The sequence below is a fragment of the Ischnura elegans genome, chromosome 6 (assembly GCF_921293095.1).
Source record: "Ischnura elegans chromosome 6, ioIscEleg1.1, whole genome shotgun sequence".
NCBI lineage: Eukaryota > Metazoa > Arthropoda > Insecta > Odonata > Coenagrionidae > Ischnura > Ischnura elegans.
The window spans coordinates 57,093,416-57,120,475 of NC_060251.1; the positions used below are offsets into that span (position 1 = coordinate 57,093,416).

General features: G+C 38.3%; 1 protein-coding gene across 3 annotated transcripts in view; it reads left to right on the top strand.

Moving 5' to 3' along the window:
- Nucleotides 1-27,060, top strand: part of LOC124160746 — a 526,295-nt gene that overhangs the window by 207,033 nt on the left and 292,202 nt on the right. Inside the window, exon 1 of one of the 3 annotated variants that reach the window (XM_046536750.1) lies at nucleotides 26,779-27,036. The exons of the other annotated variants lie outside the window; for them this stretch is intronic. The gene's annotated coding sequence lies outside the window, so the exon portion shown is untranslated. Of the gene's footprint in view, nucleotides 1-26,778; nucleotides 27,037-27,060 lie in introns of those variants that run through there. 3 annotated transcript variants of the gene reach the window in all.

Sequence of the window (27,060 nt, forward strand, 5' to 3'; positions counted from 1 at the left end):
GTACCCGAGGCCTAAGGATTCATGGGGATGGTTTGTGAAAGACGTATTGTAGCCACCGCTGCCGCTCACGTGCCGCTCAGGTTGCCGCTTGCCGCCCACCGCTCGTATCGCACCCGAGGCCTAAGGATTCATGGGGATGGTTTGTGAAAGAGCATTATCTTTATTTTTGTTTCAAATGTAAGGTTTTTCCTGATCGGTTTGCTTAAAAAAGTAAATCTGAGTATCGGCTAAAATCTTAAAACTTTTGACAGGAAATACGTAATGCGATCAGTTGCAAGGGGTGGATAAAGACGGTTCGTTACTTACCGTAGCGAATACCACCGGGCGATAGTGCGTCTGAGGTCGCAATGCCGTAGAAAAGTGGATTTTAGATATTCATGAATAATTTTTGACACATTGTTTGTTAAGCTGGCGAAGTAGAACATTACATTTGGGAAGCAACGTTCAAAACTAACAACGTTTCAATTTTTATAGAAATTTCGGGTGAGGGGGCCTTTTCGCGCGCCTTTTCCTTCCCCCATCTTAATCCGCCAATAATCAGTTGTTAGGGATCAATTCGTCATTGTATCATTTGACGAATCCACCAATAATCAGTTGTTAGGGATTGATACGTCCTTGTTTCATTTGACGAATCAAAAGGATATATATCCCAGGAGAGTTTAAAAAGGAATAACTCCCGCGCCGTGGTGTAGATGAAATGGCCGAGTTGGGACAGCCTCGACATTGTCTTTCTCGCGGTTCAGCTCGGCGGGTATTGGCATGTCGGACGTTCGTATCGACGGGTATCCATCGCCTGTGCCGCGACTCCAGCGTCCGCGGGTGGTTGAATGGGAACAGCTGAGCGGCTATGTTGCGTGCTCACATGTGCTCCCGCTTCATGAGTAACGAGGTCGAGGGGGAGGGGGGGATTGTTGGGGGAGATCCCATGGAGATATTGTTGGGTGTGGTCGTTGCCAATGGAAACCGTACCCAACGGAGGAGAGACTGCGAGTAGGTGGAAGAAGTATCTAATATTCAAAATTACACTAGATAAAATTATTTTTGCTTAATTTTGTGAACTATCAAGGAATAATAAATTGGGTGTATAGAAATTGTGGGAAATGTACGAAAGTAATTTTATATTCGTGATTTAAACGAGTATTTTCAGTTGAGGTTTAGATGGAAAGGCATATTTGTTGAAAATATTTGCGATAAGTCAGCTGTAAGAACACTTTGCTTAGTATTAAAGTACCCTAATATCAATGGCGGTTTTAATGGAAAATTATCCTAAAAAATGGGTAGTTTTATGGAAATTTAGCATAAGCTTTGGTCAATTTTGAATTATTTTTTGAAAATTACGCTTTCGAAGACTGTTTATAGTGGATGAAAAATTTACATTGTCAAGGGAAGCAAAAAGCTGATAATCACTGCAAACAGCTCTAGTAAATGGTGCGAGTATAATGTGTTATCTAGGTTACCTTTGAGAATATATGGTGTAAGGCAAACAGTGAGATGTTGCATGTGAGGAATGGAGGAGTAAGGCAAAGAGTAGGTAGTTAAGACTTATTACTGTGTCGATCAAAACCTGGTGGGCGGCATCGTGATTTATCTAGGTTATTTCATACACATGGATCCTGTTATTGGGGCAGTTATTGAGTATTGATTTTGAGTAAAGTTGGGATGCCAGCTATACTGCTTAGATAACGGCTGAGAAATGGCTGTGATGGCTATTTAGATAGCCATTTTTATAGTTTAATCGGCCCACATTTTTCACCTTATGTTGGGGAACGAATAATCGAAGAACCAATATCAATCAGGAATGGAAAATATGGTAATTTCTACTATATCCATTCGTTATTGAAGTGAACTTTCCATTAACAACATGTAAAGAATCGTTAGATCAATTTATAAATGGTAACTTCCCATTTTTTCAACTCTGTTAACGGGTCATCCTATATCTTTTATTGTTCTGACTATTCGTCGGCATTGTGAACTTGCCGCTTCGTCGTATAATTATTGCGGCCTTGGTCAGTAAGAATTTTTGCCATGAACGATATGTTTTCATTAATACAGGTTAAATATCTACGTCCGTACGAGCTTTAAACGGGTGTGAAACAGTATCATAATATACTTGATGCCGATTGGTTTCACAAAAAGTATCTGCTTTTCGTTAATGAAGTATTTTAAGTATTTCCAAATAATACTGGGAAGTTCCCTGATATCGATTATCGAAATCGACCATTTAAACCGATGCTTGAATAAAATTCAGGCATTTTCAGTAGCCAATGGCAATAGCAAGCATGTGAACTTTATCATTGCCATAACCACGCGTAAAAAAACTTGTAATATTTGTTTAAAAATACGTGATTTTATATAAATTAAATTCTGAAATGTGCGTAATTATAACTCAAAAGTAAAAGCCATTTTTGCAAATGCAACAGAGTTGCTTATACGCTCATCGATGGAGGACCCATATAAAATGTCACTGAAATGTTATTACAAACATCTTGATAGCATTAAAGACATAGGTAGATGAAATTAACCAAATAAAAAATGAAGTGTATTCTTTGTTTTTGAAATTGCGATTGAATGATGCAATTGATTGTTAGCTACAACCTCGGCATTAATTGTGTTAAAGATTAATAATATCACTATTTTTTCCTTAGTCGTGCATTTTAAATTATAGTCTTTATAGCGCAACGTATCGTGCACTGATTTTCTTTGACTTGTGCTCAGTCAATTTCTATAATAAGTGAGGTTATATTATGCATGTTTCTTACGATATTATGTGTGTGTTATTATTGTTAGCATACGTTGGGGTTCAGTGTCATATCATCCTCTTCCTGGTTTATGACCAAGCAACCGGATTCCATATTGCGACTTCACATTCTTAGGTAAGAAAGTTCATAGCCGTGACTGTGGTTTGGTGCAACGCTAACGCACGCATGGAAAGCAATAGTCGTCGCGATAAATCAAAAAACTGCTTTGTGGCGATGCTACTATTCTTACAGGCCTTACTTTCCTTCTCGCTTTAAGTTTCAATGACGCACCAACGGACTTAGGAACATGGTGTGATAAATGAACGCATGAAAGTGGTTATTATTTTGTGAGGAATATTATGGCCAGTTCTATTTTTTCATACGTAATAAGCACCTAAGAAAACTTATATATATGGGCGAGTGTAATGGGGAATCCTCTATGTTATTTCCTTTGCCTACCAACCGACATCCAAGAGAATGTATTAATTTTAGACTATTACATACCTTGTGTACCGAAATTGTTATTCATATTTTTAGAGTCAATTAATTACTTCCATATGAGGATAAAAGTGCATTAATACCGCACTAGAATTTTAAATAAAATTTCTTTACAGTGTAACTGTTAGCTTACAAACGAATTGTTATAAACAACAATACAACAAAAATTTTAAAAAATAATAAAATAATACACAAAGTTTTGCGGTAAAATGAACGTTCTACTACCATCTTGATGAAAGAAAATAATTTATCTATCCTTTGCGTGATTCCATGAAAAAATAGAATTAGAATTAGAAAAAATAGAATTTTATTTACGATAGTCAAATCCGATAAGGGACTGCCGATATCAATTAAGCTATGAACAATGAACCGGTGGAATTTGCCAAGGTTCATTTTCTGGTTTTTCGCTTTTTTTGTAGGTTATTGATATGAAATATTTGACATGTGATGCTTATCATAGAGGTCATAGAGGTCATAGTCCTTTTCATAGTGGTCTTGATGTCGAAGCGCATACAAAATGCTGTGCATATCAAATAATCCCTCTACCCCTCTGAAAATAAGATATTCGCTACTATTTACTCATTTAAACCTTTTTTTTAAACTTTCATTGTTTATGGAGTGGACCTTTTTGTCATATTTCTGTCCTCAGATTTCACGCAATTTTCTCAGATGCCAAACTAATTATAATCTAGATGCAAGCAAATAGTGACAAATGTCCATAATTAATATACCAAATCAATTAAATAAAATCAATAAACCAAGAAAATTTTTACGCGATAAAGTCAGCTTTGAACGAACATTCCGCCGCAAAAATAATATGAAATGTGAAAGGTCCTTTGGGGGCATTCATGAACTACGTGAGGCGTTTAGGGGGGAAGGAGGTCAAGCCGATTATCACCCAATCTCACGTAGGAGCGAGTTTCTTGAAGATAAATAAGAGTAATATTCTTGGAGGAAAAAATTACGTGATACTCGCCACGAAATAAAGAGGCTGAATTAAGAGTAAAATAACATCGCGTTGCACCAGGTGCTTTCCAAGTGCAGTACACGCAAGAAAATTTCTCAATGCTCCATCCGAATTGAAGTAACCATGGTGCTCAATGTTTCTGCTCCCGATCGAGGGAACATCATCTGGGAAAACCAGTTTTGGAGACAGCTTTGCACTTGGAAAGCACCTGGTGCAATGCAATGTTATTTTACTCTTATTAATCCTCTTTATTTCGTGGCGAGTATCACGTAATTTTTTCCTCCAAGAAACGGTGCAAAATTGCAATCTTAGTAATCTGAAGTACTAATCATCATTAAAAAAATAAAATTATTTTTTTTAAACCGAGCCGACGCAATGAAGCATCAATTAACGTATTTACTCTGATAATACGCATTTCGAACAATCTCACGCGAGATTAGTGGGAGGGGGCCGAGCCAAATCTCTCGATGTATCACCAAGGGGGTGTTCAAAAATCTCCAAAATCGCCCCACGTAATAAATGGACCCCCTCTTAGGGTTTGATGCGTCCGCTAAACTGATTGATTACCTATAATTATTACTGGATAATCCTCCTCATCCAGAAATCGAGAAAATGAAAACCGTCCAATTCCATATAATGCCGTGATGGATGAGCTCTGATCAGAATGCTGTCAATTCGAGCCAGGGGGACTGCGGGCGAAGAGCTGTGCTTACGTAAGTGGAGCATGTCTAGTTGAGTTTGACGACGAGCTGCTCGACGGTGATATGACGAGCTACACGCCGCCGCTGCTGGTAGGAGAGAAGCCGTTAAGTGGTTTTGCGACGGCAGAGGGGGCGCGCGGGCGGTTGCCACGGAGACACACATGCGACCCAGTTGTGGGAGCACTTTCACTCACCCTTTAGCATTTCACGAAAATCTCGATCAGAGCGCGCGCGGCTGGCATTTCAGGAGCAGGCCGCTGCCGTCTGAGGCGAAGCGAGTGGGCGGCAAGAGGTAACCCAATAGTCGAAAGCGCTCCCTGGGCCATCATCGCTCTCGGCTGTCGATCCGCCTCCTGTCCAAAGTTCGTCACTCGCGAAGGTTCAAGGTCGGACCGCTATTTATGATCGTGGAAGCAAAATAAATGCCCTAAAGCAATGTAATGTGAAGTTCCTCGCCTTTCTGAGGCGTAAATGAGATGGTTTATAGAGAAAACGAGTCTCGCCCGCCTAACCCGTCTTATATCGTGACAAATTATTCTTTTGAAACTAATGCTATAATTTTAAACTTTCCACCGTGCGTGCAGGAAAAAAAAATGTATATCAAAGATATCCGCGATGATGGATTTATCTCCGCATTTTTATTGAATTTTCTTTTTTCGACAATGACGTAGTGAACAATAGTTTAAATTTAACTTGAAGACTTTAGCGGGATAACCAGTATTAAATGTTAACAATTCAACTGACGCGGAAGTCAATCCGAGAAAAACTAAGAGTCAAAAACTTGTTAGCATATTATTTCGGTTCAAATTCAAAAAATATTTTTCAATGTTTTTTTTCTCGCTTAAAAGTTTTACATTTGACATACATGCAATTGTTGAAAACGGCGAGTCTACATGCCCCAAAAATTGATGGCTAAGTAAGTGCATATTCATTGCAAGAAAAGACAACTTATCCGGATGTAATCCACATGTGACCAGGTACTACTTACAAATGGAGCTCCTTCTAGCGTCAATTGGTGTAAAATTTCCATATTTTATTTGATTATAAGTACTTTGTGTTTTCCATAGATTTTAATTAAATCTGTGGATAAAAATAAATAATAAAAATGCTTGGATAAATTAAAATACTATCAAATTCAATACATATTACTTGTTTTTAAACTCACGCTATCATCAGAATGTTTCTCTGGTTTCAGCCTTGTTGATAAAGTATTCGTGCTGTTGAACGTTTCGGCTCCCGTCTCCAAAACTGGTTTTCCCAGATGATGTTCCCTTTGATCGGGCGCAGAAACATTGAGCACCATGGTTACTTCAATTCGGATGGAGCACTGAGAAATTTTCTTGCGTGTACTGCACTTGGAAAGCACCTGGTGCAATGCGATGTTATTTTAAAATGTTCATAGCATACACAGAGTATACCCTAGTCAATAAATACCTGTATCTCTGGTATCATATCTTTTTACAGGACAGATATACTCCGTAGGTATAATTAAGTGTACATAATCAATTTACCGTAAAAATTGAAGATGATAGCATAAAGTTTGGACAAGTTCAGTCCTAAATAAGGCTTAGGATCAATCGCTGTCACATTTTCATTCATTTCTTAACACTAATTTATATCTTAGGGATAATAATGGTTTTTTGAGAGTTTCTTCAAAAATTTAAAACAAATATTATTTAATTATTGCCGCGTCATTTTATGTGGTTCATGCCCGCATTTTGTTGAGTGTACTTGAAGAAAATGAAAACAACCGAAGAAGGCTGTGAATGTCGGCAACTTTCAATATTGTAGGATGTGTGTCACCTGTCACAATGGCCGGCCAGGAATGCATTCGTGACTGCTTGAGTGAGCGGGAATTGAGTTAGCAACCTTTGTCTCTGTGATCCTGTTCGCATTCCAGCACAATACACAAAACAATAAATAGTCTCACGTAAAGCTTGTGGACCATGTATAGCTGATAATTTTACTGTCAAACTAAAATGCTAATTAATCAGTTGATGATGATTTGATTTTTATATTGATAAGCAATACTCACTTAATTTCGCTGAAATATTTTTGAGTAACTGCCGTGATTTTTACGTCTGTGGACACGGTACTTTTTTTAACTCGAAGATAAAAAGAGACAATTTTTTTGTCGACCGTACAGATTTTGAATGATTCTTGGTTAATCTCTTGAAGCTGAAAAGTGATTCTATTAAAAAATCCAGTTTACAATTCGTTTTTGATTCTAAAACGTTGCATTTAACGCCTCTGTAACGTCTAAATAATTTTTTTACTTTCTAGGAGAAACATTCGCGTTAAACAGTGGGTGTTCTACATTGATACACTTGTGGGTACCCTAGGCGTATTTTAAAAGTGAATTATAATAGAGTGAATGAAATATTCCGAGTATTATCTTCCTTTATGCATTTCAAAGAATTTCAGGTATAGTTTAATTAATAGCTGTTCATTATTTTTATCTTTTATTTTTATATTCATGCGCGTTTTATTCGGAGAATATGCTTTAATTATATTATTTTCTTTATTTACAGGTAAGTTTCGTCTGCTAGAGAGATCCCTAATCGAGAACGTCATACTGAGCGTGAGTCATCTTTCTTTATAATTTTTATACTAAAAATTAATTTTGCCTTTGAAATATTCATCTGGTGTATATAATATGACACCTTATCTGTGATATTCAGTACCTAATGTACAAAGGAAAATTCAAACATGAACGGCCATAACAGTCTTTATGTCTTTTTAGCTTATAAAGATGTTCGAATTATGTAATGCATATATTGAATTCGGTAAAAATTTATTGGGAAAAATTTTCCTCCATGCTCGCGTACTAACTTTGAAAAACCGTTTAGTTTTCATTGAACGGTTTTTACTGTTTTCCGTTTATGCAATTTAATACATTAAACTTCAGGTCCTCATCTCTTGAATCAAGCTTCTATTGTTGTCGCTAATCGCCTCGGTTGCTGGGGAAAATTACAACTCTCTCCCCATCCGAGGAATGCCGTATAACGGTCATGACATTACTTAAGTTTCCACATCATTCGTGCAAATAATGATAGATAAATGATGTTTACTGCAATTAATAAAATGAATTTTCCTAAAACATTTGTTATGAACATTTTAATTTTTTCTCTAAAAATTAAGATTTTATCCTTAAAAATACGACTTTGAAAGCTGAAATATCCATTCGGATTATTCTGATTTCATATTAACAGTAAGCTATCGTTTTCTTTGCGGATAGCATAAAAGGAACGAAATATATCTCAAGCACAATCAGCTTAAGTTTCAGATCCCTTCCATAGATGCACATTGCGTCATTCAGCGCATTTTCGAATGAAATTTTAGCCAATCCGTAATATCAAAAATGTCATCATCAAGGCGCAAAATCATTCACCAAAAAATGGTCCACCAGCACAAATTAGTAGATATCAAAGACTAGTATCATGAATACCAACCGGAAATTGTGTTTGAAAACAGTTCATATAAACTCGATTACTATACGTCGATACAAACAGATAAAACCATTGCCAACAATAGACCAGATGTTATATTCATTAGCAAGAAAAATATAACCTATTAAATAGTTGATGTTGCTTTAACTCTCTTTTAAGCATGGAAAATACACACAGAAAAATAAACACGGACCAAAAATTGGCAATAGAAATCAAAATAATATGTAACAGGTTTCTATAGCAACTATTGTTACCTCTGCCGCCAGTATCTTTCCAAAACAAGCACAAAAATTGTTTACAATGCTCAAACTCAATTTAAATACTCATATCAAACTGCTAAAGGCCATAATAATCTCGAATTGCCGCATTACGAGAAATATTATCAACTCAACACAACAGTAAAGAGTTACTTTGGTGGGAACCATTACTCTTTGCGAAAAAAACTTTACTAAAAACTGAAAAAATTTAACTAAAAAAAATAATTGTTTTCCTCATGACTTGTTTGTTTTGACTTTAGTTTCCGTTACAGTGACTTAACCACGGTGAATCATGCCGCTAGAGCTTGCGAATTGATGAATCCCATGATATAATAGGTAGTTGAATCATATATGGAACGGATTAATGAATGGAAGTGTAGATTTGTGACTAATAGGCATGCACTATCTGCTACGGAGAATATCTGCGTGAATATGTCTTAGGACATTCATGACCATTGTTAAACTAAGCTTTATGCTCTTTTTGCTCAATAAATAATTTTTATGCATGAATGTTTGTGCAAGGATTTTCTCCAAAAATATAATTTCATACAAATTTGAAATTATATTTTTGAAATACAAATTTGAAACAAACAAACATGAAAAAAAATTAAGTGTCCTTCAAATTGCATGCCCCATGCAACCTTTTTGTTTTATTTCAAAGCAATTTTCGGTCTTCATCGGACAATGAGTCTCCGTCAGGGGCATTGAAATCTGAGTCGCTTCAGTTATAATTTATCTGTGAATATCTTTTTTAGCCAATAAACCACATATAGTTCTGTGACAGTGAAGGGAAGCGATTTTCTCGTATTTTACCTGCACCCTTAAGATTTCGCCTTTCGTTGTGGATCCTTTGCCGCGTTCCTTTCTCAGCTACTATATCATTCGTTCAAGCACAATGCCAGAGATTTTCTTGCCTCTGAGTTAATGTATTCAACCAGGTATGATTCTAGGCTTCTGCCCATTCGACCAAGATTGAAATGGCAAAATCCGAAATCACGTGACGGTCTGTTGGGCTCACTACGACGAGAGCGTGTGATTCATGCTGTTTCTAAGCAATTATATATCCGATAAATTTTACACCATAATTTAATAGCTCTTTGTATACATACCCAGAAAAGTCGAAGTATGAATCATCTTCTTATATTAACAAGAGCCTTGCGTAATTCTGTTGCTAGCTTTGGTTTGTACCTCATGGAACCTCACCTCACCACAAGGCACCTGAGGGCCTTCAGGGCGACCTAACTATGTATGCATAATGAGATTGGCTTGTTATGCAGCCTTCTATCTCATACGCACAGGCCATAATGGCAAATACTTCTGCTTGAAAAAAACTGTGGGGTATCTTCCAAGTATGTTGATGCTGGGGGAGCAGCTATATGTGTGTACTCCTGCTTTGTCCTCTTTCCGGAAGCCATCGGTGACAAGCGTATGGGCCCTTTTGTGGGGATCTTTACCTTTTCTTATGGGTGCTACTCTCTTTTTGGGGTGAGTGGGTTTTGAAGATGGTACGAGATGAATTGATTGTTGCCTCCGGCGAATCTGATCCTATCTCAAAGATGGGGTCTACCTTCCTGAGCCTGATACAAAGTTGCCTATGTCCAGAGATATTACCTCTGTTGTACCGTAGGGCTAGGTATTTAAGGCGACTTAGAGTTGTCCTCCCCCAAGCTTCCACGACCACGTGTTGTGGTATCAGGTTCCTGCTCACAATAACTCTAAGGTGCGCTCCTTTTAATTGAGAGGACCCATCACCCTAACACATTCGGTCGCGTTTCGTGTGTTATCGTGACGAATCAGTTTTTTAGCTTAAGGCACCACCTTGAACTTTTCAGGGTATACAGAGTAGGCCTTCGTCAAAGAGTATGAGGGTTCAAGGGGAACCCTTAAAGGATACAACACAGCGGGGCCGGGAACCAAGCCCGTGGCTTATACGCCCGATCACCCGGGGAAGGGCTGGAGAGGAAGGGAAAAGGAAAGAGGCGCCGCCGCTATAGGAGCCCGTCGACGACTCTGGGAAGGGATTGGTTCGGAAGGAATGGGACGGGGAAAAACACTTCAACGCTATAGTAGCGAAGAAGGCCCACTTAATAGCGAAACCAAGCAAAGCTATTAATTGGTGATGGTTTTCCGGGTTTACACCGCGTTGATACAACGCGGTGTAAACCCGGAAAACCATCACCAAATAACTAACCGCGGAAGCCTCCGTAATAATTCAAAGCTATTAATGTTCTAACGACTTTGGAGGATCATTCTATGAGGAAGAATAATCCAACGATCAAATCGTTAGATAGTCAGCATTTTCTTGTGTCAAATAAAAAATATGTTAAAACTGATAGAAATCAGAAAATTTCTCTTTCTCTTCACGTCTTCCTCCGGCCGGAAGATTCCCACTATTCCTAGGCGATATCATTCGTTCAAGAATCGCACCCGCCTTTCCCAGCGGGAGTCGAGTTCCAGCGCCCGGTGGTGGGCATAGTGCGATGGATGGGCAGAATATCCCTCTCACGGCCATCTCCAATGGGTTTTCACTCCGAGGTCGAGAGCTCACAGACGTCAGGCATTGGCATTGCGAAGTTCGAAGCTGCCTTCAAGCGGAGAGCCAAGTGGTTGTTGTTGGTGCTGCTTCCAAGTCTCGTCATAGGCGACACAGCGTGCCATTTGGTAGAGGGTGCGGTATTATGCTGTGTTGCAATCAAAACACGAGCATATATTCACCCCATGTCACGCTTTGAAAGTCACAACCCTCTTTGTTTTAAGACAATCGGATAAGCGTCTATTCTTAGGATTCAAGTATTCTATCTTTTAGCATAATAATTTCATATATAATAAAACTGTGTCATTCCACACAAATTTATTAAAGGATATTATATTAAGGACATTTATTAAAGGAATTACAAAGCTTTACTTATAATTATGTTAATTCCATTCCTTCAATAAATTTAGGTGGAACTACCAAGTATTATTTTTCATTAAGTTAAGTCGGTTCCATGAAGACGCTTGATACAACAAATTATTATAATTTTTGTCCGTACGGTCTCCTTGCTCCAGTAAATTTTAAAGATATGAAGATAATTTTATTGGCACCTTAGTAAATTATTCATGGGGCAGTTTATAAATGCCTTAAAATGTGCAATCAATCTTAGGCGATTAGTGTTAAGTGTAAGCACAGTGATTATGCCTTACTTCTGCTACGATGCATTCTTTTTTTAAATAATCACACTTTAATAGACTACTAAGGCAAGGAATAGTCTAGTTATTTATTCCATTATCTTTTAACTGTAACTTTCTAGCTTTTATATATTTTTTTATTTACTATTATCTATTTCTTTATGTCTGCAAGCATGATATAGTTAGTATGATCTGAGGGTTTTATTTTTTCGGCCCGAAAAATTCTTTTTGTTTTTAAGTTTTTTTTGTGAAGCAGTTCCATTTCACTATGCGGAAAATGGAGTAAAGCCTATTAATATTTATTTAACTCTTTTACTTATTTAAATATCACCGAAAACAGCTCTATACGGCCTTTTACATCAGGCGGGACTCGAACCCGCGACCTCCTGTTTGGTAGGCGAGGACATTACCACGCTGCCACCGAGGCCGGCAGATATATAATATAATCATTCCTCAATTCATTAGCATATTATTTAAGTCTCATTCAGCGCTGAGATTTCGCCTGCGTCATACGACTAACCTTGTTTCGGACAGAAAATGACAGGCTTCTCAACGAATAATATATCAAATCTTATTTAATTATTCCCGCTGCCCTACATTTTTATCTTGGGTACGCAAAGCTTAAGTATTTCGTGCGTAAGTAAGAAAAAAATGGTTCGCAATAATGACGTGGAATTTGCATTGACGTAAGAGAAACTGAAGACACATACGTTTGTACAGATTTTTGACGTCTTTGTAAGATTTTCATGGAACGAGTATAATTTGCGAGAAAAATGCTTTTTCAAAAAATTGACTTTTAATGAGCAAATGAATTTGCTTTAAATTAATTATAGCACGAATAGCTTCGATTTCAGTTGCTCAGAGATCAGAGCCATTAGATGAGAAAGAATGTTGAAAAGGAATACCATTACAATTGGAAAGGATTTTTCTTCGATACAGGCAGATGGTTCTCTCGGAAGAATGAGTTATTTCTCCCGAGAGGGAGATATGTCAACTTGATGTCAGGTAATGATAGTCGCGTGCACAAAGGTCAGAGGTAAACGCGACTGATTCACGACGCAAATGGGCTTGGTTTGAGACGCTACGTTGGTCCCGCGGAGTCGTTGGCGGTTGGATTGCAGAGTGAAAATATGCGGCGATTCATGGTAATTGCTATTGAAGCGCTAACCCAACGTTTCTTGTGACACTGAAAAGAAACAGAGAGTCGGCACTCCTATGTTGAACATGTAAATTGAGTAACTTTATTAATAACCTGTCCTTTTCCCCCAATGTACTGCCTACATAGTTGGATTTTATTTGGATCTCCATAATCCCTTGGAAAAGCGACCAGCATCGGTCGGGAAACGTTGGGGCCACCCAAAGCATTGACGCGGCGACATAGCCCAAAAGTTTTTAATCATAATGACGAGCACCCGCGAAAGTTTTAACGAAGAATTTGGGCAGCATGTTAAAGGAAAACGGATACAGCAGTGAGGACATCAGGAAGAGAATTTCGTTAGCAAAATAGGCGTTCATGAACAGGTAGGAGCTTATGGGAGGATCGTTATGTAAGAGTTTAAAGAGGAGGTTAGTGAAAAGTTTGACGTGGAATGTAGCGCTTTACGGTGCGGAAACGTGGGCACTTAGGAAGGAGGACGAGAGAAGACTCGAGACATTCGAGATGTGGGTGTTACGTAGAATGGAGATGGTGAAGTGGACGGAGAGGAGGAGGAACGACGAAGTGCTGGACATGGTGGGCGAGGAGAGGCAGCTTTTAGATGAGATTCGCGGTAGACAGAAGGCATGGATGGAACGAGTACTTAGCGGGGAGGGGATGTTGCAAACAAAGTTAGAGGGTAAGGATGTTGGGTAAACGAGGGAGAAGATGGAAGGGAATAAAAGGATTTTTAGATAGAATAAAAGGGAGTAGGCCTTCTTGTGAATGGAGGAGGGAAGTATATGAAGTAAGGGAAGGCCACTAGATTGCATCTTAAGTATCCCATGGAAACCTACCATTATCGGTGGAATACTTTAATAATAATTAAGTCCTTTAGTGTAGATGGTGATAATATGGTGATTAGAGCGCTGTTATTCCTTCCAGTGGGTCTGGGTTCATATTCCGGCGGCGGCGGGCATTTTTCAAAGATGCTTCGATCCATGCGTGACTTTTTTGTGGTGAGTTTGCATTCAGAATTATAGGATGAGCCGTAGTCCCCTTTCCGCCTTTCGTTAAGAGGAGGATAATGCCGAAGCCGTGTTTCTCTCTGCCCTTCCGTCCCTGCCATTATCTCGTGGAACAAATGGCGTTAGGTGTCGGACTCCTCCTCCAAATACCATACCATAGTATGTCCCTGAGGTTCAATGAGGCGATACAAAATAAAGGAAACATGATTACAATTGTTTATCAAATGGAAATTTAATACATTGGGCCTTTTGGAGAACTTTAGTTAGTGTCTGTAGAAACCGTGGTGTCTATGTTAGACATTACCCGTGGTGACTTTATTAGACATTACCCATTATCGGAAAAAACATGCAAATTATTCATGCCATAAAATTGAATTCATATCACAATACCAAATCCTGAGAATCCTCAGCTCCGTGCAAGATAAGTCATCGTGTGATACAACCTGGTGCTGATCACTTTCTTGCTATAACTGCTCCATTCAGCAATGTTTTAAAACAAACCACTTCCTCTGCGTTCATTCCAGTCTACGAACGCCATGTACCCCTGCTTTTTTCCCATAAGTTGACTACTTACTTTATTTCCATGCCATTGATTAAAAAAAACTGTAATTGAAACAAAAGCGATTGTAACCCCAAATATATACAGAAGGACCGTTAAATCCCAATTCCTGGCCTTGCTTCCTTGTTCATTCAGATTTTATTTTTATTTACTCCGATGCGAACCTGAGTGTTGATGCTTTCTGTTAAGTTAGAGATTCCGGGACTGATTAATGAGATCCGACCAAGACCTTGGTCTGAAGAGTCGTGGGGAAAATAAGGATTTAGCGAACCATAACGTGTGAACAAGGTAGCATACCATCAATCTACCCATCATATTATCCCAATACGTACTTACTCAGTCGGCTCATTTGTAGTCCACGAGTATAAGTAATTTCTGACCTTGCGTTACGTTTATAGCGGGGCATTGGGAAACGCATTATACATGTGTTGACCCTGATGCGGAGTCTAGCATTCCTCTCTCGCAGAGGCAAGCGCTGGTAATCGTCGACGTGAGGTAGATCCGTTTGCTTCCATCGTCGTGAGGCGTCCGTTGAAGTATTGTCACGACATACTCCACATGACGGGCGTAGTGGAGTGAAGAATTCAAAGATAGCGGACGGGACAATTAACAGTAGTCACTTTATGGCGCCAGGAAGTCCGGTAATGTGTCTCATTGCTCGTGGATGTATTGAATGAAGTTCCATCGGAGAAAATACGCTCGCCCGTTTCCCTTTCATTGAGACTTCTTCTAATCTCACCTGTGTTTCGCTTTTTCAATCACTGCCCTGACTTTAAGAGGTAGGCTCATAACTACTCGATTAAAAAAATCATTTTGTGATATTTATGTTTTGGTCATTATTTATTCCTGTACTACCAAAAACAGCACCATTGGCATTTTCAATCTTTTTTCTTAATGTTCAATTAAACCTACACGAACATCCATGATCTGGATATTGGAATCCTACCCAGGCTGGACTCAAACACGCGGCTTCTTGTGTGGCAGGCAAGGACTTTTACCTAAGACGAAAATCATCGAGGTTGAAAAATAAAATTAACAGTAAAGAAAATAATGTTAATTCAATCGTCATGGAAACAAATCCGTACATTTTTCAGTGGCTTTTGAAGCCAACTAAAGCGCCACTTCCATGTACTAACTTAGCTTATTTGACTTGAATTCTAACATTTATTTACTAGTAAATCAAAAAATTGTTCGGTGTCGAGCCTACATTTTATTTCTCTCGTAACAATTATGGTTTAAGTATCGAACATAAATTTATTTTTTAGGAAACAACCGGACTCGAAGGTAGCGGGCCTGCCAAACGGAAGGTTTCGGGTTCGAGTCCCGCCGGGGTATCCAGAGCGTAGGTGGTTTTAAAAGCCTTTTGTTTATGTAAAAAATGCTTGTTATTGGGGGAACCTGTTGCCATTAAATAAATTTGATGCTTTTGTTATGATTTGCCTATTTTCTCCGCTTTGACAATTTTCACCGTGATAGCCTTTTAAAAGAGCGCATTTTCGAATGCAATTTCTAGAAATTATCGCGCATAAAAGCTATTTTCGTGTGGCCATCAGGTCAATTAAGTTCGTTTAGAAGAGATTTTAATTGAAGCTTTCATGAAAATGACTCATACTCAGTGTCTCACTTCGACCTTAGCGTGAATGAGTGAATTAATTTACTTTTAGGAGTTACGACCCTGAAGTTCAACGAGAGTGGTTTTCGAAAACTTTAAAAAATCGAAATATTTTCGCTTTCGTTGACTTTCTCTAATGTTAACAATAAGAAAGAAATTGCGCAGAGAGAATATAATTTGGTTGTATTCAATTTATTTAGTGCTACGTATTTCCAACTTTCCGTAAACGGCACATATGGGCCTTTACAAGAGAGTATTAACAAAGCAGAACACACACATCCATGCCCTCGATACGGACCACGTATCCAGGCGGGATACGAACCGTCGACGTCCGGTTTTGCAGGGGAGGACTTTACCCCAAGCGCTTATTTTCGAACTTACACTTTTCCAAGGTTATTTAGTCTTCTTCTGCCACATTTTTGTGTAACTAACGTGCATTGAATTCTCTATTACTTAATTCGATAACGAATTATCGAGAACATCTTTAAGGAGCAGAAAAAATAAGGCATGATATGGTAAATACATGATTTCAATGTTCTCCAAAATATGCAATTCTGCATTTGAATGTATAATTCAAAAACTGGTGCTTTATATTTGCTAGATACATTATTGCTATATTCTCAAAAATATTAAATTGAGTGCTTGTTCGTTGATATTATTATTTCACGCATAATTAAATTCTAATTAAGTTTCGATCGAGTTATGCTAAGCAGCGTTATTGGCATTGACAGCGATAAAGAATTTGTGAGTGACAGAGGGGATGCGTTCTCCGTGCAGCCGTTTCAAGCGACCGCTTTGATTCCAAATAACTTCACCACGAAGTACTCCATCCCTTGTTCCTTATGTCTCCGCGTGTTACCCAACGAATGCTTTCCTGGCGCACATTGTTTACCCGCAACACCGTCGTGAGTGATTTTTTTCCATCCTCCTCCATTTTTCCAGAGGGAGTCTCGACAAAGAGGTAATGAGTTAACGAGGGAGGTTCATTTTGCCGACCGTAATTCGTTGCGAAAATGGCAAGAATTTCAGCGTCGCTTGACATTTCCGACGTCTTCCTGCCATCTTAAAGGAAGCTATTCTTCGTCATCAAGTTTTCTTTTTGCACCCCTTCGACCGGTTACCCCCTAACCATCCCCTCCCCTCATTTAATTCATAACCCCTTGTGTGAAACGGTGTAGGGTTAGTCACGATGACGGGGCAAAGTTCTTGTTGCATCACCTTGTGTTTTTTGTGCTCTATCATTTTTTTATTGCTCGTGTTTTTCCTACGGCTCTGGAATTCTTGCTCGCCTCACGGTCGAGTTAACGCCACTTTGTTAATGGTAAGATGTAGGTTTACATCTTGTTATTTATTTCGACGAAATTGTTTTTTAGTGTACCTACATGGCATTTACCTTTGATGGCATTTACTTTTCATCAAATATTTATCCAATTATCACTTGAGGGCGGAACAACAGTGTCTTCAACAACTGATTTTAATTGAATCAAATATTATATTTGAATTCCGTAATTTATCCCCTTCAAAGGATATTTAATCGTCGTGCTATTAAATAATTTATGCTTGGTTAAATTAAAATTTTACCGTGTTGGCGTGTTTAAATTATTACCATTTAGCAGTATTCATGGCCATGAACATTTTAATCAAATTTCGGAACTGAGTTGCGTCTTATTCCCTGGATAATCAAAATGTTTTGCCACACAGTTGATTTATTATCCATGGATATTGATATTTTTATCGTGTATTGATTCCTTATTATCTCTTGATTCTGTCTCCAAGGAGGTTTTTCCTCATTTCTTGGCATTACACTAAATTTGTCGTTAATAAAATTATAGCCATTTGTCATTTATGAAAACGGTATGTTGATCTCTTAAATTTTCTCTCATCTTGTGTTTTTAAGTCCAAAATAATATTTTTCCCGCATTAGCGCCAAGTAAGGCAGGTCATTGCAACAATAGGAGAAAAATATTATCTATCGGTAGAATTTTCATTCAAAATCATTTGTTATCTAATTGTATTTTGATTCTTGAACTGCCTGCTTTTTTTCTCCTTTCTGGGAGTTCTTTCTTTCTTCCGGGTCGATTAACATTACCTCTGGAAGTGGAATAAAGAAGCAGTTTCATTCTTATAAGAATTTAAAATTTCTCCCGGACATTATGAGTCATTTTGTTTATTTTTTAAATATTTCTTCTTTTATTTTCTCCCTCTACAAAAATTTCTCTCATCAGGGTTAGGCAATGTTAGCAGTTATGAAACGGTATTTTTCTCTGTGAAACTGTATTTTTCAAGAGCTAGATTTTGATTTCCTATTCGTGTTCATTCATGAAATTAATTGTTTTCTATTTTTATACCCACAATAACTTCTCTTCAATTCAGTGCAAGTGCGTTTTTGCTCCGAGAAAATTTGAATTTTCGAGCGTAAATTAGTAATTATTTTTTACGCTTTCTTATGTTGCACGCGTGAGTTTCCTCCCTTGCTTCAAGGTTAAGTAGTTCCCCCAACGTTATTGGCTAAAATAGTTATTTCCCTGCTTCTCAGAGAAATTTACTTTTTCGAGAAAAATAAGACATGCATGTTTTGAATTAGATTTTTAGTCGCCTTCTTTGCCCTTTGTCTCGGTAAAAGTATGCACACGCATCAGCCTTAAATTATTGAAAATTTATCCCGTCCATGTCAAAAATTAAAAATAATACATTTTAACTTACCGCGCATTCAATTTTTTTCCGTTAAAGGCAGGGGCGTAGCCAGGACTTTCGTTCGGAGGGTGGGGGGGGGAAGCCAAGGCGGAAATTAAAAAAAAACGGGGTGTTAAGTACTGCGTTTTAAACTAATTTTAAAACTTTTCATAATAGAAAAAACTTCATTTTTTAAGAAATATTTTGTAAATTTATGATTTTTCAATATTTTGTTTTCTTGTATGAAGAAAAATTATTGAGGTTTTTAAATTTCGGGGAGGGGGTGTCTGGAACACCAGGTCCCCCCGGCCTACTTCACTGGATAAAGGCTTCACCGTGAAGAACCATCATCATGGTAGCATTAAATGCGTCTACTACGAGGAGTTTTGTTTGGTAAAGGCATTTATTCAGAGAACTTCGGCCATCATCTCGTGGAAGGCTATTGCACTTAAAAGTACAATTTTTAGTGGCCTGTGAAGGGACTACCTTTGAAAATGGCACTGAATTCACCTAAAATAGAGGAATAAAAATCAATGTTAACATTCCACATTGATTCTATGATTACGATACTTATGTCATCATCAAGCTGATCCACGATAAGATTTTACGTATAAAAACCACTGGTCGGTGTCGATGTATTTCCGGATGGAATGTACAAAGTTATTTTATTTTCTTCCGTCTCGGTTCCGCTACGTGAAGCAGGGAACCTTACATACTATGCCGCCCAAATTGAGTATGGCAGTGAACTGTTGAAACCGGTTGGATGACAAATCATTGTGCAACAGTGCATAGCTTTTTTCAAGGTTGTAAAGGAAGAGAATATGATTTTTAGATACAATGTAAGGTAGTAGGCCTTAATATGATTTGAAGAGGGAAGTCCATGAAGGGAAGGAAGAAAAAAAACCGTCATAAATACCCCATCCAAACCTACCTTAATCGGTAGAATACTTATATAATAAAATGGCATTAGGCTCCGAAACTTTGGATGGTGGAGAAAGTAAATTTGCGTCAATATCTAAGTGTTTATTTTTACTTGGATGTGGATGAAACGGAATTTTTTTCCGTTTTTGAGTTTGAAAGTCCTACATAAAAAAGACAAGTTATTGCTATGGTGGCTCAATTGAAAATGTTTTATCTTTTGTATAATTTTTATGTGGACAATATTGACGTAAGTCCTATTACTACTCTAGGCCTGTATTGCCCTATCTCAGTCTCCTCATGGGCGAGGAAGAATAGAGCTACGCAAAGTAGCTGAATGTCATATGCTCACATTTTTTTCTCCTCTTGATTTCGCTTCATAAACATCACGTGGTGCTTTGAAGGCAGGCATGAAAAGAATAAAGCTCCGTTGGAATATATCTGAAATACCTTCCTTTGAAGTTTCTTCTGAGTAATACCTATTCATTATAGTTACACAATTGACAATTCACATGCGGCAGCCTATACCGTTTAGGCATCATAGATGTTTTATACTGAGCCTTAGAAGAGCGTGCTGTTTACCTTATGGAATATTATATAAACCTTTCGTCGGACGCTGTGATCTGACAGGCTCGGCACTAGAGTTATAATATTTTTCTCAGTCGCTAGCTGGCATTGTCACGTGGCTCTCTCATTGTTTATTTTGATATTCTCTACTCAGCTCCGTGCGATCACTTTGAATTCAAACAGTAAAACGGAAAGTGGTTCTAGTTAGTTTCTGAGAAGCTCATTGCACCCAAATTTCTCGCTATTTCGAATATCTATTTAGATGTATTTTCATAATAAATTAATGAAAAGATTATTTTGTTTGGATTATTAATGTACTCTAACAATTGTAGTTTGTGATATTTTTTCAAAACTAATTTGCGTGTATATGGTGAATACAATAAATAGCGTATTGAAACTATATACTATATACGTTAGTGGCACGCGAGACGCCACCTTAAGCAAGTTTAAAGGAATCAATGCCAGGGCACCCAGGACATCGTAGGAGACCTAGAGATATGCCTCGTATTGATGTATATTACTTTGAAGCCACTTTTGCATCCAATTTTGTAGTTAATTATGCTTTTTAAATGTGCACCTATCATACACAATGTGTCTGAGTTCAGGGGTTCAAATATTACGCCTCGCGCATCGTCAAAGGGTTACTTTTTTCTTAACGGTCCGTAACTAGCTACAAAGCTGCCGCGCGCTACCGGTACTTGAATCATGATCTCGAGAGTATTTATAGTATTGAACTTATAAAAGCAGTGACCTTATTCTCGGAAGACTGTCATTGATTCACTCCCGTGTTTGAACGGTGCCCTTTGTGACTCGTCGGCGGAGTCCCTCTGCTGAACTAGGCTCGTCCTATAAGACTTGTCATTATTTATGGGAAGTGATAGACTTATGGAAGAGAAAGGCTATTTACGTTAGATTGCACGTGGTCAATGTGTTTCCTTTTGAAACGGTTTTAATCGTTTCATAACATTCCGTCCCGAGTCAACTCAGTCCCATCGGCCTTTTTTTCCTTACTTGAGTGAATTCTTTCGTAACAACGAAGTCCCGTCGCACGATGTTTGGACTCGATGAAAACCGATGCTATTATCCTGGCTGACTCACGGATGTGTGAGTAAATACATTATTGCCCTCCAAATCAGTGGAAATGCGTGGTGAACAATTTGAAGTATGATTCTCGACATAAAGTATGCTCTAACAGTCAGGAACGCAAGGATTTGTATAGCATAATAAGTCTTTATTGCTAACTGTATCTACCGCATATTTTTTATTTTATTTTGCTACTCTCATCAACTGTAAAGAATTGTATGACTATTTTATATGAATTGTCTTGAGCATAAACATTATTTATTATATTAAGCTGCAATATATCAGTTTTTCTGTTAAAACATTATAAACATGGAGGTTATGAAGATTTCTTTTATAGAAAGGAATAGTGTGTGTTTATTATTTTGAATGGATGAATTTTCCTATTTTTCATGGGCCAATTTTTTAGATTTTTTTCGTGAAATAAACCTTTTTATGAAAATATGCCGTAACTTAATCGACTACGTATTATGTACGTATACATTATCCTTTAATATTAACAGATTTGTCTGCAATGAATTGGTGTTTTTGTACCAGCTACATGGATTTTAAATGAGAATTTCCTACATTGGTTTACATTTTTATTATTACAATTCTAATGAGTATTAAGTTCTAGGCATAATCGTGGCACATAATAAGTATTACTCCACCTTTTGTTAGGCAACTTGGCAAGTGCTCCTTCGGGGAAATTCTGCAATGACACGCATAAAAAACTAATGGCATCTGAATTTTACAATTGTCCCTAAAAAAATTTAATATTTTTAAGTTTGATTCTTAGAAGAAAATTTTAATGTTTAAAATAATAAATGTATATTTATAACCAGCTTATAAAATTATTTATAAATGATAGAACTTAGTTATAAGTATTAAAAAGTTAGTTGTACTTATAATATATCAACTAACTAACGATACAGTTTGCCAATTAAGTCTGCCAACAAAATTTCTCTAGTATCTAGCTGTGATATTAACGGCCCAATGCCCATTGAATGGCTATACATTAATGCCTAACTTATAAAAAGGAATCTTGGCTGCACTTTTTTGCGCTTGGCATTAATGTACCAGGTATGTTAAGCCAAGTTTCAAACAGAGCTGGGTAATGGTGATTATCTATTAGGGCTGTTGAATTTGTTAGTGGAATATGGATTATGAAACAAAGTCATCATTGCATATTAACATTTTAAATATTATTCGAGTCAAACTGTTTTATTACTTTCACGTGCATGGATCACTTGCTCTTCAACTAGATCCATTACAATCACGTGCTCAAAACGCGGGCACTTATGATGCAAAAGCTGCGTCCGAATGACAGATTTGATGACACAATATCCCTTGAACTCGTACAAGAGTTGAAACCTTAATTCTCATACTGTATATCTCGCTTCATTGGAGCGGTGATGCAAACATTGAATTATGGTGAAAATGCAATTCATGGCAGTCTGTGAAGGGAAATTCCGTTCTAATATGCAGTGACCTCTAATGGAAGTGGAAAAGTTAATTGAAATTATTTTTATAGTAAAACCAGCGTGAATTGTTTTCGTTTAAATGTGCGTATATTGTACAAAGAGTTGGCATAAAATTACTTGCTGCGAAAGACAATTTAACGATATTCCGCTATGTTCTTTTAAGCGTTAAATACTCTCATAAAAAATGTAAAAGGCTAATGGATCTTAGGTTTTCCCGGCGTATCAGGTGTAGAAAATTTACTCGTATTTTTCACCGGTTAATGTTCCCCATGGAGATGGGAGTCACGGAGAACACTAACCGGTGGAAAACCCGTAAACCCATCACCGGCCTCGGTGACGGTGGGGTAGAGTCCTCGCCTGCCAAACCGTAGATCGTGGGTTCGAATCCCGCCTGGGTAGGTGATCCCTATCCAGGGCATGGATGTCTGTGTTGTAATTTGATAATATTGGAAACCCTTGTTGTAAAAGGCCGTCATGTTCTGTTCACGGGGAAATTGGTAATAAATAAGTAAAAAAAAAAAAAATTTTCTGTAAAAGGCTGATATCTGCGCTACTATTCACTATCATCATTGCATCATCATTTCTCGATGATACGTTTTCAGGAAGACCTATTAGGAACAATGAAAGAATTCTACATCTTTGAGCCCTACAAGTAAAAATATGCAGCAGCGATTTTAGGTCTTTGCGCATGCGACTATGATTGAAATGTCAAAATCCTAGAAAAAATGACGGGTTTTATAGGTCTGAATGACCATTTCACACAATAGCGCGTGCTTTAGTGGCGTAGCGAGTGTGTTTTTATATTTCCGGAGGGGTCCGCGGGGTCGGAAGCATTATAGAAGCACACTTACTTTGAATCACAAAAGAAAACCAAATATTGAAAAATCATGAATTTACAAAAGGTTTCTTTGAAAAGTGAAGTTTTTCGATTATGAAAAGTGTTAGAATTAGTTTAAAACCTTCTACTTAGTACCTACCCTGTTTTTTTGTATATTCTCCCCTGGTTATGGACAAAATTCCTGGTTAGGCCACGGGCGTGCTTACATTTTATCTATTAAAACTTTTCTTTCCATTACGTTTAACTCATACGAAGGAGGTGAAGTAAGCGTAATTTAATAAAATGCAGGTTGTTTCAAAACGAATGAATATGCTCTAAATTGTATTACAAAGGATTATTTTGTCCAATTACCAATCGTTGCGCATCGGCTGTTTCCTAGCGTGCACAAAGACAACTTCATTTTTCAGCAAGACGGGGCACCGCCTCACTGGAGTCGCCAAGTACGTGAATATTTGTATTAAACTCTACCTAACCGTTGGGATGGTCGTCAAGGAGCTGGCGACTTAGCATATCTTAGCTGGGCTCCACAGTCACCAGCTTTTAACACCCTTAGACTTGCTGTGATTTCTTCCTGTGGGTTTTTGTTAAAGACAAATCCGTAATTCCACAGTACATCAGTGACGAAGTACATGCTTGCTCAAGAATCGGAGGAATATGAGTGTCGATGTGATATCGTTCGTGTCGCTGATAGAGGGCATATTGAACATCTACCATCTAATCTCGAGAGGTTATTGTGTGTGAAGTTTCATATTTGCATGTCTTAAAGTTTAATAAATAAATGCATTCGGAATACGTATATTCGTTTTTAAACGCCCTATACTAAGTATTTTAATTACTCAATTTTTTTTATTTTACGTTGTAAAATTTAAGTTTAGTGTTTCCTCAGTTTCCTGTGTTTGCTCTTTTTTTAATGCGCAGCCACCTCGAGCGCTCTTGTATAAATGTACTCTTTACTCAAGCCTTAACCATTTTTTCTTAATGTTGAAGACTGAGCGGAGAAAAGCGTAAAATATTTTAGGTTTTTATCCCGCGTATCTCTAACCTACAATTCTCCACTCTGCTGGTCGATTGTACCCCCGTAATCTTATATCCTCGGCGTGAATGGCCTCGCTTGTCGTAAGCTTTCACGGATGAGGGAAGCCCAACGCCACCCCTTTTAATTCATTGATCAGAGCGTCATTAAGAGCGGGGAATCGGATTTCTTCAACACACGCCGTCACTTTGTTTGACCTACACTGCTTGAACCCAGGCAATTCAAATGAAAATGCCTCTTAAAGTATGCCCCCTGCAGACCAATAATAGATTGAGGCTGAACGATGTAAGTGGTCAAAGAGATGGTAAAGGTTTTATTTTTACGCGCTATTTTTTCTAATTTCTTCTGAACAATACTTTAGTACTTTACTTTTAGCAATCTTAATTTTCCAGTTGTGTCCTCGGCGGTACTGTAGTCTGCGATCGGTGTTTAACGTGTTACGACGGGCTATGTTATATCATACTTTTGCTAATTCCTCTCTTTTGCTCCTAATAGCTTTCTTCAGAACCATCTTCCATTCCAGGAAGTTTGATTATACCCACGTCGGTATACAGTTTCATAGACGGCGTAATTACCATGTTCCTACGTCCATGTTATACCCTTAGCGTTGTCAAGTAGAGTAGCAGTATATTTATGTTACATACATACATACATAGGGTTCTTATTATTTGTACCCAGTGCTCTAAGCTTGAGGAGAAAGCCACATCATTCGAAATAATGACAGAATTACGCCTTTGAGCTCGACCCGAGGCAAATGAGATGTCGTATCGATGGCTGATCATGAGTTTTGATCTTCAAGATGAGGACATGACTGATCAGGTGACCCGCATTTTCATGATGCAGACCATCATATCCCTCTTACTACCTGTACTGCTATTACTGTTTAGGATGTGTATTAGGAGAGGAAAATAAATTTCTAAAAGAAGTATTCTTAATAAAGGGTAAAATAGTAAGAGCATTTTACATAAAGGCATAGGGTTGTTAGCAAAAAGTCTCATACAGAATCTAGTGCCCCCATTTACTTAATAATCATTATATAAACAACACCAGATTCCAAAAATAATATTTTGATAGTTCTAAAAATGTCAGACAATGGCCTCAAGTTTTATTTTTTCATGATGTTTATGGTATTACGAGCCCCTGTTGCCTTACGGTATAACGGCTTTATGGTATTTAGAAACACTATTGACCTGAATGCTTATTATATTTTATCTGTCTTTTCACAAAGTATATCTAATTTAATATTATATATAACGCTTTTATTGTCTAAACGTGTGTATATATTTAAATCGTATTCTATGCCATTACTTTGCTTACAAGAGCGCTCCCAAGAAAGCCTGCATAAAAATGCGATTTTCAAATACTTTTTCCAAAAATATAGGTAGAAATCATATTTTTTTGGCCGTTAATCGATGAGATAATTGAAGTTTATTATTAGATTAGATACTATGATAATTTGAAGTATTCATAAAATCGACCTACTTCAAATTCCATCATATTATTTTTGTTCTTTCGGATTTTTTTTCTGAAAAATGAAGTTTTTTTCTACCTATCTATCAACTTCATTTCTCGGGGCCACCTCCTCGGACCTACCCTTACTATCATAGTCGGATCTAGGGGGTGATGGGGGCACGTGCCCCCCAGACCCTTAAAAAATATGCAAGATTTTTAATACGCTCCCATTATCATTGCGTTCGTTTTGTATTGCGAGGTATCCTTGTGCCCCCCAGAACAAAATCCTGGATACAGCCTTGCTTGTGCCCCCCAAGAAAGAAATCCTGGATCCGCCCCTGCTTACCACATCGGCGTGAACGACCTCGGCTCCCGCGCACCTTCGCGGATGACGATCACCGTCCGTATCCCCTTCGCGATGCATCGATCGGAGAGCGGTATTACGATCGGCCGGTCGGATTCCGTAAACACGCACCGCCGCCGTCACATTGTCTGACCCGACATCTCCTCCGCCGGCCTTTCCTTCCCTCCCCGGTAACTCGCCGTCCACTCATCCTTCTCCACATCCTCTTCATGCCTCCGCTCGCCTTCCCCTCCCCACGAGGCTTCCTCTTTTTCCTCGGGCCTCTTCCACACCCGGCCTCAGTTGCCCACGACGCCGACTCCGACGCGGGAGACTTCAACGCGCGAGCGTCCATCAGGGGGAGGAACACGAGGAGACTTGAACGAGCGGCGACTCGGGAGGTCTCGCGTCCTCTTGCCTTTTCGTTGGACGTCTTCGTCGCGGGAAGACGCTCCCCGCACCCCGAAAACAATACCTCGGCGAGTGCGGCATTGTTTCGGGAACCGTCGGCCGCAGGTCAGGAGCAACGGAGGGCCCAGCCGCGCGCCATGCTCAAGGTAACGTTCTCCGTGGCCTAATTT